The following is a 15685-nucleotide window of genomic DNA, read 5'->3' as shown; positions in this document are numbered from 1 at the left end:
TTCCCATAGATAATACCCTGGACGTTCATTTGTGAGGTAATTCTATACCCGTTCAGTGCATTTACCATGCAGTTCCTTGAATGTTGAGTGCACCACACGTGGCACACATCCAGTTTCACAGTTCCTGTAGGCCATTGCTTTCATTGAACTATTTAGACTCACACCTGACAGCAATAATACATAGATGAAAAGCTCTATCTGGACACCACATACCTGACGACAGGAAGTGAGGTAGTACCCCAGGTACCCATTGGTGGCTAGGAGGCATGTATCCATGTTATAATCTCCTGTGATCAACATAAGGTCATTATGCACATTATGAATCTAGTAAGGAGTGTATGTGGCCTAAATACCAGAGCTGCCAACTTTGGAAGTGAAACAGGTTCGAGTCCAGGCTTAACAATGGTTCTGGGTAAATCATTTAGTCTCCCTGTGAAAAAAAAAAAAAAAAGATCCGACATTGTGTAATGTAATATGGTGCTCACTAAAGCTCTCTGATGCCTTTGTACCAGGTTTACACTATATAAAACTGTACAAAAAAAAGTGGTTTTCATTTACGTAGTCGTCGGTTACCCGATTGCGTGGCATGGCTTCAGTAGTTCTGGGCCTACCTTGGATGACTCGGTTTTAATGCATAAGGATTGCTCTTCACTCCAGGGTAGCCTGGTGCTTCAAGCTGTACTAATCTGTTGCTCGGCCATTTCTCGCGCACCACTGCCTTGTTTTTCTGCATGAAATCATTAATGCAATGAATTATTCCGCCTTAGTGATCCCAATTTGTCCTTCCCAAAGAGCACCCCGGAATAAATTAACCCATGCCTCGGACTAACTCTTTGCTAATGAGTCCATTTTATCAGGAACACTATGAGGCCAAGGATAACTGAAAATGAAGCTGCTCGCACACCGGATGTGGATAGTTTCTTACTAAAAGTTATAAACATCTGGGTGTAAATGCACTCTACAAGCCAAAACACTGAAGAATAGAAACTGAGCAAGGACAGTGATGCAATAACATATTGTATTGAATACTATAGAAGGTCATAACATAAAAACTACAAAACCTATTCCAAAAGAATTGGAATATCAACATTCTGCTGTGAAACAAATGTTCAAATCCAAAACATGTCCCTTTCCACAAACACTTGTAATGTCTTAGTTTTCTGGGGCGCAGGCTTTCCATTATCCACTTCTGAAAGCCACTGCCAGCATTCCTATTCGGGGCAAGCTAGAATATAACTAAGTGAATGACTAAGGTCGGCGAAGGAATTAACTTGGCTAATAACTCGTTGCACTGTATTTTGTTATTTTGTGTGGGTCTATAATACATTTTTTGCCATCGTAATCAAAATAAATGTGGTATTTTACCATGTTATTTAGAAAACGCGTACTAATAAACTGACTTTCACAAATGTATTAGTACAGTGCAAAGGTCAACTTCCATGTTATAACTGACAAGAAAAAAAATACTTCTTATTGTCGCCTGAATTCATTATTCAAAACCTTGACCGAGAAAAACAACTCTGCTAATAGCGATGGGGGCCCAATCATGGTGAATATATATTAAACCAAGCATTTAACCATTTGTATTTTAATTCTGGTTTAATAAATTTGTAAGCCAAGCACATGACTACATATCAGAGTGGAATATGTTATTTGTTAACATTGTTGAAAGGGAGCAGGGGTAACATGACCTACTTTAGCCTCCCCCCCCCCCCCCCTCCCCTCATGAATCCTGCACCCTGCCCACACTCAACAGGGTAATAACTATCATTATTTGTCTTTGTCGGATTTGGAAAGCAAGGGAGGGGCTGCTGAACACCCATATCAGCAGCGAAACCTATTGACTTTATCACAATAGCTGTATCATTAACAATTGGATCATTGAGCCGCGCGAAGGTTTCTCTTGCTACCTCCAAACTGTTCTAATCATTTGCTTGCTAGTGCTGGCGTGCTGGATGTACTGACGTAGTCAGTGAAGGGCATTGATTCCCCAGATATATGGAGGCGAACTCTTTTCGCTGCTTTGTTTACATTTAATATTTGCGCTTTTGTAATCCGAGAGGAAAATCTTAGCTTTCCCAGAAACAACACCGCATATTTCTTGATGCCACCAATTCGGAGAATTCTCCTTTCACTCCTCTCAAACTAAAATGGCCTAAACTTTAAAGTTAAACCAACACAAGAACAAGCCCTCAACCAAAACCACTGCAAGGGTCATTAATACAAAGTTGCCAATCCTCAGTCACTGTCTTACATATCTATCTGCAGCATGGGACTATTTTTTATCTGCAGTTTTTGAGACCTTTATTCCTCAGTCTAGATGAACATTTACTGTTAATTTCAAAGCTTAAAAAGCAGTTATTTTCTTACTTCATGTTTTATTTTGTGTTTCTCTGACTACAGCCCTCTTCTGAAACATTGGTTGCTTAGATACCTCATGTCTCATGAGTGAATGTAAGTATGTTGGATGCGTGCCAGCGTAATAATTGAGCGTGTGTCTTTTATAATTTGGGAGTGTTCCATTAGTCTATGATCTAGAAGACACCAGGTTTAGACCGGATATGTAGGCCCTTTTCGTATTGTGAATGATAGGGCTGTCAAGCTTTGTCCAAGTGTGTTGAATAGGGCCAGATCATGTTGAATGTTAGGACAGCCCAGTAAGATTGATTTAAATACAGTTAAACTAAAGTGAAATCATTACACAGTTAAGGGTTATCAAAATCTTGCACCATTTAATCTACATTGGGCAGCCTTCTAGTTTGGTTAATTCTATTGGGCATGTGCAGCCATTACCTCGAGGAATGTTAAATTAATTCACATAGGATTGTAGTAGGAAATGGTAACATTAGCTCTTCAATACTTCAATATTAGCAGAGTGGAACTAGTGGGTAATGGACACCAAGAGAAATATATATGGCACTACCTAAAAAGTGGTAGGTTATAGAATAAACAGTACTCTATGGGTATCAACTGCCCGGGAGTAAGCACTGGATGGCATAGCTGAATAATGAGAATAAACAAGGTGAATAGAAAAATTACACAGTGAGTGTAAGAAAAGAAAAAGTGAAGAATGGCTTGGACAATGCTGGGAAAAACCCATCCCCAGTTCTATATAGTGAGAACGTGGTGGCAATGTATACTACTTATCCAAGCAGCCGCTTGGAAGGAGTTACAGCCCAAAGTGTTTGCAGAGAAAGAGGACATGGACTCTCATGAAGGAGATAACGGAGGAGGTGGAATGGCAAGAAGAACTGCCTGCAGGGGCAGGGACTCAAACCATGGTAACCAGAGTACATATATACAGTGTCCAAGATGTTGGGGCACCACAGGTATATGATATCTCCTCTATCCTAGGTGAACGTGAAGGTCTTCCTCGCGGTTCAGGCCTCCGGGAGCCTTGCTGTGCAGGCGAAGGATGTACTCAGATTCCAAGCGTCGCAGGCGGCATTCTCGGTCACCTCTGCGAGGATGCACTGCAACCCTGTCAATTCCAAAATAAGAGATCTTAGAGCTGACATCAGACACCTCTCCATGCTCCAGTGCGCAGTGTTTGGCAACAGTGTATGTTAAGTCTCTATTTCAGATAGCGCGGAGATGCTCAAGTATACGCTTCTTCACAGGAAACACAGTGCTGCCAACAGAGCGCAAGCCACAGATACAGGTCAAGACATAAACAACGAATTCAGAATTGCAATTGATAAATGGAAGTATTCTCTCATTCCTTCCAAAAGGTAACAGATAACTTTTGACATTGCGACTGTTAGCACAGGCCTTGCACCGGCCGCATTTGTGAAAGCCGGTGAGTTCCATTATCCATGTGCCTGTTCTTTTAGCTTGTTGTGTGAGATGGCTATGTACCAGCGTGTCCTGTAATGATTTGCACCTACGGTATGTGATGTGTGGTTTAGGGCTGACCAGCTTACCTATGACTGCATCCTGCCTGACCAGGTACCAATGTTTGCTAACAATTTTATGTAGCGCCTGGGATGCATTGGAAAAGGTGGTAATGAGTCTAACTTCCTGCTTACCCTTATCTCGTGTCAGGAGACTGTCCCTGTCACTGGTAGAGGACTTTTCAATGGCTGCTCTGATGGTTTTTCCTGAGTAACCTCGTGCTTTAAAACGGTCAACCATATTCACTTGTTCCCTGGACAGTGCCTGTGGGGTACTGCAGTTGCGTCTGGCTCTAAGGAGCTCTCCATATGGGATGCTTCTCTTCAGAGCTTCTGGGTGGTGGCTCCGTGCATGGAATATGCTGTTCCCGGCAGTAGCCTTTCTGAACAGACTGGTGTGTATGGTATCATCATGAACTTCCACTAGGACATCCAGAAATTCAATGGTGGTAGTGTTAATCTTGCTGGTGAACCTAAGATTAAGGCTTTTGGTGGACAGTCCAGCAATGAAATTATACAGAGAATCCTGTGGACCATCCCAAATCAGAGATATATTGTCAATGTAGCGGGTCCACAGGATCACATTGTCTGAGTAGCATCCATTGCCTTGATGCCAGAGATGCTCTGCCTCCCACCATCCCATGAAAATACAGGCATAACTGGGGGCGAAGCAACTGCCCATCACGGTACCTGTGTATTGTTTGTACCATGTGTCCCCAAACATAAAACAGTTGTTATGTAGGCAAAAGTGTAGCATGTCCAGCAGTAGCACAGTGTGGTCAAACCTAGAGATGGGTCTGTCACAAAGGAAATATTTACATGCCTCCAGTCCTAAATCATGTTCGATGCAGGTGTACAATGACACCACATCAATGGTAGCAAGTACATATGAGGCTTTCCATGGAATGCCTTGTATTTTCGGAAGGAAGTCCATAGTGTCCCTACAATAAGATGGTAAATTAAAAACATAATCACAGAGGGAAAAGTCAAGATATATGGAGGAGTTTTCTAGTAGGCTTTGATTAGCTGCAATAATAGTTCTCCCAGGAGGATTAATAAGGCTTTTGTGCACCTTGGAGAGCATGTAAAATACTGGGGCAGCTGGCTTCTTTACCATCAGGAAGAGGAATTCATTGCGTCTCAGGGTCCCTTGCCCATGCCATGTCTCTAAAAGTTGGTGATATCGGACAATGGTATTGCTATATTCGGCTTGGCTTGATCTTAAGTAGCTACCTGAGAACTCCAGCTGCCGTATGGCTTCAGCCTTGTATTTATTGATATCCCAAAGCACAACATTGCCTCCTTTATCAGAGGGCTTGATGATAAAAGAATTGGCATTCTGCAGGGATTGTAAGCCCACCCTCTGTGCAGATGTAAGGCTACTGCCAAAGGAATTGTTTTGTTTCTCCCAGAGCCCCATTAACTCCAATAGAATCGTCTTGTGGTATGTATCGATTCCATCATGCAGGGTAACTGGATTAAACCTGGATTTTGGTTTAAAGTAATTCCTAGACTTGTGATCAGTAGTAACTCCCATGCTAATCAATAGTTCCCGATCCGTGTCCCAGTCTTTACTGCCCTGATCAATCTCTCTGGCCTCTGCCAGCAACCCAATATCACACATAGTCAGAGGGTCATGTGCACCACTCGGAGTACTGGGTGGTGGTGTCAAAGCAGGAACAGCCCCACCTTGTTTCAAAGTGTGGACCTTAAGTATCAGTTTCCTTATAAACAGAAAAATGTCAATGCGGGCTCTTGGGAAAATGAAATTAGCAGTGGGGCAAAAGGACAAGCCAAGTTCTAACACTGCGCATTCCTCATTAGTAAGATTGTGAGAGGAAATGTTAATAATGGAAAGATTATTAGTGTTAGATTGCTCACCCATCATTTGTTGCGCTTGGAACGCCCTTGTCCTTTCCCATAGGGCGTCTGGTTGTCTCTGACCTTCGCCTCCTCTCCTGGTTTGTCTTTTTCTTGTGCGCTGTTTCCGCCTTTTCCTCTTCTCCTGGGTGGTTTCTTTCTTCCACCCTGGCTTTCCCGTAAAAAACGGTATTCAGCGAGTGAAGGGAAGGGTCCTCTTGTTGATGCCGATGTACTAAGTGCCTCGTCCAGATCCGATGGAGCATCTGAGCTGGATTCCGAGGTTCCAGGCTCCACAGTGCGTACTGTCTAAGATTGTGTAAAATCCCTCCTTTTTGAGTCATATATCCGGTCAAAGGTTAATATACGTCCCTGAGCATAATCATTGCAGTCCCTTATGAATTTCTAACGCTTTCCAACGCTTCTTGGACTTAATGCCTTCCTCGTACATCCATGTCTTTCAAAAAGGATGTGATCTCACTCTGGGATTCATGCTTGTCCAGCATTTCACGAAGTAATTTGATTTCTGCCTCAACTTGTTCCAACTCGAGGGCTGCGTATTTAGCTAGCATTTCCAGCGTCTGTCTGCACGTGGAGGCCCTGAGCGCAGACCATTCCTCCAGGAGTTTGGGGTTGGGATTCTGGTAAGTTGGTGTTATCAGGATCCGAAGTCCACCTGGGACGCGCTCCACCTCGATGTAGTTGTGGAGCGAAATAACCTCCCAGCTCCTGTTGATCTCCTTTTTGCACAGTTTTTCAAGCCTGTTTAGTTCCTGTTTGAGTGTGGATGCGCTGCCACCAGGTAATACGCCTCCTCCACCCTCATTTTGGTTGGTGTCGCCTTCTGTAACAGCGAAGAGCGATTTAGCCACATCCATTCGTTTCTTCATTGCCTCACTCATGGTTAAAAGATCGTAATTGTGGTTGGCAGCTGCGTTAATCCCCACTCGTATATTCCTTTGTGATCAAGATATTTCACCAGGCCTTCCGTCTTCGTAATTTCACAACTGCCCGGACAGGCGTAACTGAGCTGGTCGTGCAACGGGGATCGTATTGTAGGGGGAGTCAGTAGTCGCTGTTCGCGGGTTTTCTTAGTTGCCTTGAAATGTCACTGTAGCAATCTCCGTGACAGTCTCCTGTTACGGCCCGATATGCAACGGGGATCGTATTGTAGGGGGAGTCAGCAGCCGCTGTTCGCGGGTTTTCTTAGTTGCCTTGAAACGTCACCGTAGCAATCTCGGTGACAGTCTCCTGTAACGGCCCGATATCCTCTCTCTGCAAACCGCTGTTGTAGTGGCATTGCCTGCCACGTTCTCACTTGAACAAGTAACTCTTTTTGATACAATCCTCCTCTGTGATCACATCCCTACCCAGTCGAGCACAACTGAGTCAGGCAGTGATCGGAGCACCCCTGCCGCTTTTAGACATAAAAACAGGACATACTGGACGTGCTTCGGAGCCTCTGATAGCGGACCAGTCCCAATGCTTTTGGTTCCACTAACACAGATTTCTCCATAGCGGCGGCGGGAATCAGAGAAGTAAACGTCAGACAGAGCTCCAGCCTTTCATCTGACCACATCCACCGGTTGGGGTTGGTGCGAGCAGGCGGGCGCTAGGCCCGCTATGAAATGTGCAAATCCCTCTTGCTTCACAGCAAAAAGGTAAGAGCCGGATTTGAAGATAAGAGAAAGATTTATTACTGACGAGTTTCAACCTCACGGTCTTTGCCAAAGTCACTTCAAAGGCAGGAAGTGGCTACTTATAAATGCATTTACAACCAAGCATGACCAAGCAAAATTCAAATTAGACATAAAAGAAAGAGTCATTAATATGCATGAAAACAGACTCATCCCACGTTAAATCAGCATTTGTCAAATACTATTTATAAAGAATGAACCAAATGCATAAATATATATGCATAGCGTGGGAAGTAAAAAATAAGATAAAATTAATTAAATTTAAACAAACAAGAATAAAGCGCGAGCCATCTAACTAGTGCAGGCGTGAATCGCTGTATGCAAGAAAACGCTCCCAACGAATGTGTACCAGGTAAAATGGTTCACATCCACAGCCTGTAGTCCCCCCTTTTTGTGAACCTGCTTGATGCACGTTTTTGGGAAAAGTTTGTGAAGATTCGTCAAACTGCGCCAAAGACATAGACAGGTCAAAATACGCTTTTCCTATGGAAACTAGATCCTAACTTTAACTGCCTACTGCCGAACGCCAGTTGGTAATATATATATATGACTTTTTGAAAAATGATTATCCCACTACGCCTCATTTGTATTTAATTCCTAAAATACACAAAAATGCTACCAATCCCCCTGGCAGACCGATCATATCTGCTATTGGTGGACTGTTTGAAAATACTTCATGGTTTATTGACTTTTTTCTTCAGCCATTTGTATTTGATTTACCATTCATATTAAGGATACGGGCGATTTCCTGACAAAAATGTATATCACATCACATGACATGACAATTATGTACTTATGACACTTGATGTGAACACATTATACACAAGCATCAGGCATAAGGACGGATTACAGGCACTCGGACACTATCTGAGTAAAAGACCAATACATCTACATGGACACACTTTTATGCTTCTGCAAATGGCAGAGTGGTGCCTGGAAAAAAATATTTTTATCTTTGATAAATTGTTTTATAAACAATTACAGGTCACAGCCATGGGTACTTGCTTCGCCCCCAGCTATGCTAATTTGCATATGGGCTGGTGGGAAGAGCAAGTACTCATGCAAACACATAGCTTGGTTATGAAGGAAAATGTAATAATCTATGTCAGGTACATCGATGACATTTTTGTTCTATGGCAGGGCACACAAGAAAGTGCTGAATGCTTTGCACAAGAACTCAATGATAACACACTTAACCTTTCATTTACCAGTCACACTAGCAAAGAATGTATACAATTTCTGGACATAGAAGTGTATATAGAAAAGAACAAAATACAGACGAGAACATACAGGAAGCCCACAGTGGGTAATGCCATTCTGCACACAAATAGCTTTCACTACAACAGTGTCAAAAAGGGTATTCCCTATGCAGAGTGCATAAGAATGAAACGCAACTGCAGCACAGAAGAGAGTCTACGTAAATCCACCAATGACCTCTTCAAGAGATTACGCAGAAGGGGATACGAGACCAAAACCCTAGATAGTGCAAAGACTAGGAGTGACAAGTTTACCAGAGAGGACCTCTTATTCAACAAAAAAAATAGCAAGATCAAAACTGAAACCAATAAACCAGACACGCCAAGATTAATTACAGGCTTTAATGCGTATCATGCCTCCCTGCGAAAAATCCTCTACAAGCACTGGAACAGCATATGCAATGATCCTATTTTGGGACCCACGTGTGCTAAAGTCCCCTCGATCAGTTTCAGACGAGCTAAATCTATGCGTCAGGAGCAAGTGCGTAGTGTGCCCGCCATTGCCAAAACACCAAATTGGCTTCAAACACCAAAGGGATTTTCTAAATGCAGTAGATGCAAAGCCTGCAAGCATGGAACCAACACTAAAACAGTACACATGCCTTTCAGAAAGACACCATATGAAATAAGGGGTAGCTTCAATTGCAAGACAGACTTTGCTGTATATGTCCTACAATGCACTTGCAATAAACACTATGTAGGGAGCACCATCCACCCTGTGCATATCCGCATCCTGCAACATCTAAGAGCTATCATGCATAATGATCAAACATATCCAGTTGCGAGACACATAAACTCACATCATGCCGGAAGATCCCAGGATCTATCCTATTTTGTCATCGACAATATTCCGAAAAACCCACGGGGAGGCAACAGGCAATTGGTGCTAAGGAGACTAGAGTCAAGATACATTATTCTCCTTAACTCCAAAATCCCACATGGGATGAATGCCGACGAAGCGCTTAGTGTCCATCTTTAATAACTAACCGCTCATCTGATCCACTCCTCATAGCGTTTAGTTCCCGTACTTTATAATTTAATTTTTTATTTTGATAATCACAGCCATATTAACATTTAATTATTTTATTATAGGGCTTAACATTGGGGTGGACTGCTAATCTGCTTATTATTAAAATGCCCACTTGGGCGGGAATAAGCGTGCAGTCCCTAGAAACCTTTTTTCACCAATCCACACACATCGCCACTATACTTTCGATGTCTGTAGGCACACCTTGCAACTTCACGCCACCTATTATCTGTCTCTCACCCTAGACATTATCCCTTTACTGTGAGCATTTATCTCACACATGGGATTAACCTGTGATAATAGCAGACGTGTTCCACACTAATGTTTGCATTTGGTGCGTCTAGGAAGGTCATCACTTCCTCTATTTGTGTTTTGTCTTTTATTTTCATTGGGTACGTTTCACTTTAGATATACACACCTAACAAATAAGAACATAAACACATTATCACTTTACATGTTGTAATTCTATTTTCTCAACTGCTAATGTGTGACTATATAACCGTAGCATAATTTTGCTTTTAACATCAACGTTATTTTTTGTTTGTATTTGTTAACTGTATCTTTATTCAGCTGGGTCTGTTTTCCTGTTGCCATAACAACTGACTACAACATGATCCTTCTATGTCTATTACTTTTGTCTGTGGGTTGCTGTGACAACCCTAAGAGAGTGAAGAGATAATCTGTATATAACCATGTACTAATGACAGAGAACTGGATGCAGTGAACAAGGCGGTTGGTCCGCTGAAACGCGTCTGGGTCGAGGTTGGAATAAATCCTTCTGTGCTAATTACTCACGGTGCCTGTTTGATAGATGCTGTCAGGATGCTAATATATATATATATATATATATATATATATCACCAAGTGAGTTACTCCTTCCGGAGATTCTGGGCCCGTGGAAGGGTGGCGCGATGCCGGCGGAAAAAAACGGTTGTATCAATATAATCACAGAATGGAGTCCCAATCGCACTCTCGGGTGATGTGATGTGATGGCTCATGATGATCTTTTTAATATTTAATATTTAATATTTAATATTTAATATTATTGTAGATTTTATGTCATTACCAGCTGTAACCTTTTACTATTTTTAGATTTGCCACAGTGTACTCTGATATGCCATTTGATTATTTTATCAATGAGATTTATTAGGATCTACGATCATGATTTCCCTTGTGCTTTTATCTTTATTTGTAGTGATTCTTATCCAACTATTTATAGACACACAGATTCGTTGGATGAGGCACATCTTGTTTGGTCACTTTTCAAATTTATTCCTTCACCACTTGTGCACACACTTATTTTTTGTTTTACCTATGATACCAGTTCAGCCCTGATGCATACCAAGTGAGACCGTCTGACACATGTGTAGTTGATACGAATGGATCTATATACACAAGGCTCTGCCCCATTGCAATAGAGACAGGATAGCCCCAACTTACACTCAATTGGAAGTTTACATTTTTAGCCTTATGATACAATTGGCATTTATGTCAAATATCAAGATCATACTATAATATAATATTTATTATATGGTCTAAATAGTCTGCTTACAGTTGGGACTAGAGGCAATTTACGTTCAGGCATTTAAGCCATAATTGTTGAATACACCTTCACCAACATGGGGGATGTTCAAGCAAAGAATTTTAATAGATTGTATATGTTTTATAATATTTTTTAGAACCTATTTATCTATTTATTGTCTTATATATTTATTATCATGAAATATTGCGACAATTTGCACATTCTTGCATTCTATGCTTTTTATGGGGATTAAGCCATTAACGCTATATTGCACTTGAACATGTAAATGTAACAGTGTTTTCTTTATTTCTATGAAAGACGCAAGTCACCTGGTATCAACTGATGCACTTTGAACCCTGAATTCTGGCTATTTATTGGTCTTTGTAATGTACTGACGTCATGTGATCAAGGCTCCACGGAGCTGAAACGTTATGACGACAGCCTCACGATTTAATTAAATCAAGCACTTACCACAGGTCCGTGTCAGCGAGTGTTTTTTGGAAATCTGGATGTCGACTACGTCTTCCATGCACCAGCTATTTTCCGATATATATATATATATATATATATCACCAAGTGAGTTACTCCTTCCGGAGATTCTGGGCCCGTGGAAGGGTGGCGCGATGCCGGCGGAAAAAAACGGTTGTATCAATATAATCACAGAATGGAGTCCCAATCGCACTCTCGGGTCTTGCAAAAAAACAACCAGTGCACCGAAGTCAAACAAGGGGGTTTATTCACATCTTAAACCCTCCATGACGCATATCAACCTCGTGTGATCAAGACCTTTCGAGGTTGAAATGTGTCACGGAGGGTTTATGATGTAAATGTAAATGTATGGGTACTTGTATAGCGCACGACTACCCGGAGGCCTCTCGGCACTTGTACGAATACCGCTGAGGAACCCTTCCAGGCCTTTCCCTGTGAAGTGTCCACTCCTGGGCACCCCCAAGGTGAAGCCAGGCATCCTAGCGTTGTTGGGGCCGTTGTGGAGATTAAGCAAGCTATTGCCCAGAGTTGCAGCGTGGGACCCATGATTAGAATAGGCACCGAGGCGAGAAATCAGGTCCGAGGAATTATGAGCCCAAGACCCGCCATGACCTGCTGAGGTGGGAATTGAACCCTGGTCCTGGACCAGACCTCTGCATCAGGGTCTGCCGCGGATGTGAATAAACCCCCTTGTTTGACTTTGGTGCACTGGACTCCGTTCTGTGATTTAATAAATATATATATATATATATAGATAGATAGATAGATAGATACACACACACAGATGCATACACAAAGAAAACGAAGGTTAAAGGTAAGTTATAGTTAGGAGAAATTTCCTTATGTTTGGTATAGAAATCCAACTAAAACTGCACAAACATGAGAAATTCTACAGTTATAGTTATATCTTTAATTTGTCATTTAAGCACCATTTTCAAAGTAATACTTATGACTCATATTTATACTTGCACAACTCCTTAAAATTCAGATAAGTCATGCACCTCCATGCACAGTCTTCTCACCTCACTCGCCACACTACATTAACTATAACTCATCCCTTCATCATGCACTACCTATACCCTTGCATATTACATAAGTTAGAGCATGTGAAATTATGACTTTAATAACAACACTTATGACATCTAAAAATACAGGATTTGTCAATACACACAGCATGGTACAGTGGCGAGTTATAATTAATGTAGTGCAGCGAGTGAGGTGAAAAGACTGGGTACAGAGGTGCACAAATTATGTGAATTTTGAGGTGGTGTATAAGTTGTAATGTGAGTCAGAAGTATGAATTATATTAGTGTGAAAGTGGTTTAGATGATACATTTAAAACATAACTATAACTGTACAATTTCAAATTTTTGTGTAGTTTAAGTTGGGCTTGTAGAAAGAAATATAGTTTGCCTAACTATAGCTTACGTTTAACCTTTTCTTTAAAATGTTTTTTTGCATGCATTTCAATGGTTTTTGTAATGTTATTAACAAATGTGTAATATTGGTACAGTTTACTGTTCTGGAGTGGAGTGTTATAAAGTAGAGTGTGGTACAGTATAGTGGAGGATAGTGTTATAAAGTCTACTGTGGTACAGTATATTTTGGTATACTTGAATAAAGTGGAATGAGGTAGATTAAAGTGGCGTACACTGGAATGGCATTCAGCAGAGTGGTATAGAGTGAAGTCACATACAGTGCAGGGCCGTACACTAAAGTCGGTTAGAGTACAGGGCTGTGTATTGCAGTGGCATTAAGTTTAGTAGCGTATACTGTAGTGGTATACAGTCGGATACTATAAAGTGGAGTTACATTCTGTAACTATTGTAGATTTTATTCACGTACACTGTAGTGGCGTACAGTGCAGTGGTATAGAGTGGAGTGTTGTATAGTGTAGGGACATATATGGAAATATTATGTACTAAAATAGCGTACAGTTGAGTGACGTACAGTGGAGTATGGTAGAGTGGGGTGCCGTAAACTGTAATAGTTTACACTGGAGTGGTAATCAGTGGAGTGACATAGAGTTGAGTGGTATACAGTGGACTTGCTTGCCTAAAGTCAACTTTGGTATTGTGTAGTGTTGTAAAGTAAAATTGTGTAAAGTGTAGGGCAGAGTGAAATAGCGTACAGTGGGGTACAGTGTTATAGGGTACAGTGCAATGGCATATACTGGAGTACCATAAAGTGTAGTACCATACAATTAAGTATTGTTAACTGTAATAATGTTGAGTTTACTAGCATTTGGTCTTGAGACATAGAATTGCTGTGGCATACAGTGGAGTAGCGTGCAGTAGAGTGTTGTAGAATTAAATGGGGTTAATTATAGAAATGAAGAGTCTAGTAATGTACACTGAAGAGTTGCTTACTGGAGTGGTGACAATGTAGTTTTGTTAGCTGAAATAGCATACAGTATATTGTGGTACACTCCAGTGGTGTATTCTGCATTTTAGTAGAATAGAGTGGCATAGAGTGGAGAAACGTACACTAGAATAGCATACATTGCAGCAGCGTAGCATAAAGTGGGGCATACTGGGGTAGCATATAGTGGAATGGCATACAGCGTACTTGTGTACACGGATTAGTGTTCATTTGGGAGTAGTGTTGTGGCATCAAGTAAAGTGGCCTACACAAAAGTGTCATCTAATACAGTAGTGAACAATATAATAGCGTAAAATACAGTGGTGTACAATGGAGTTGGGTAGAGTAGAGTGTAGTAACTTACAGTGGCTTAGTGTATTTAGTGGTGTATAGTGGAGTGCCATAAATAGGCCTGGCATAATGTAAATAGCGTAGAGTGCAGTGGCGTAAACTCAACTGTCATATATTGGAGTGGTGTAAAGAGGAGTGTGTATTAAATAAAAGGTACCGTAAAATTATATAAAAACATGTCAATGTTATATCTCCCAAAATCATTTATATTATGTAAATGTTAATTTTGTGGCTGTATATATAAATAGTGTAAGCATTTGTAAACTTATAAGTTGTATAAAACGTGCTTATATATAGTGCTATAGTATACTGTATACAGTTGACGGTATAGTACGATACATGGGGCTTGGAAGTTGTGATGTAATAGGTTGATGGGTGGGTTTATCAAAGGTAACAAGCAGCCATGTAGTTTTTATCGGAATTTTGTATTATACGGCCAGTGTGTCGCTGATTTGTAGGTTAGAGTGCTACATATAGTTATCTATTATTTAACATTGTTAATAACTTATTCCTAATTTATTTAAACAAAATGGTTTAACATTTGTTTAATTTGTAAACATTATTCGACTATGGATCATTTTAAAATGTATCCCTTAATAACTTTGCACACGTTCTTAGAAATGTTGGAAAGTTTTACCTCTCTTCTTCCAGCTGTTTAATTCTTGAACAGGTCAAACGTTTGCGGGTCTGGATGAAATGGCTGAAAAGCAAGAAGGGGGTCCCAAAATGTGCTTTAATCCAATATATTTAACATACAGTTTTGCAGGATTAGATATTATGTTGCATACATGTGTATTTGGTCTAGTGTTGGTAACCAATTTAATTTTTTTGTAAGTTTCAATATATTTAAATTTGGTTCCAAAACCATGAATGATATTTTGTTTACATATGTAAGCATTAGATATTATATTGCGCAGATATTTTTGCGTAGTACAGGTAGGTAATTAATTATTTTTTAAAGTTTTAATGTATTTAAAGTTAGTGATATCTGTTGCTTTGGGTGTAATTAGTATTATTACGACAGTGCATCGTCACAAGTTATTAGCTGATTAGGTAATCATTGGCTTTCCAAAATTTGAGGATGGCCATGTTGTTTTTGGGTACACTTTACATGTGCTGTGTGTTACACCTTCTGATGTAGGTAAGTATAAGGATTTGTATTTTTGCCCTAAAAGTTATCACTTTATTAAAGTGGTAATAGGTAGAGCAGAATAGTTATAATTTCTAAA

General features: G+C 40.7%; 1 protein-coding gene across 5 annotated transcripts in view; it reads left to right on the top strand.

Annotated features, from left to right (window-relative positions):
• The window catches only part of KAZN (kazrin, periplakin interacting protein), a 998377-nt gene that overhangs the window by 22328 nt on the left and 960364 nt on the right, over positions 1-15685 (top strand). The window lies entirely within an intron of this gene.

Source organism: Triturus cristatus, chromosome 1_2, assembly GCF_964204655.1.
Source record: "Triturus cristatus chromosome 1_2, aTriCri1.1, whole genome shotgun sequence".
NCBI lineage: Eukaryota > Metazoa > Chordata > Amphibia > Caudata > Salamandridae > Triturus > Triturus cristatus.
Note: the sequence above shows the minus strand (reverse complement) of the source record. Positions and strands in the feature narration are given on the sequence as shown.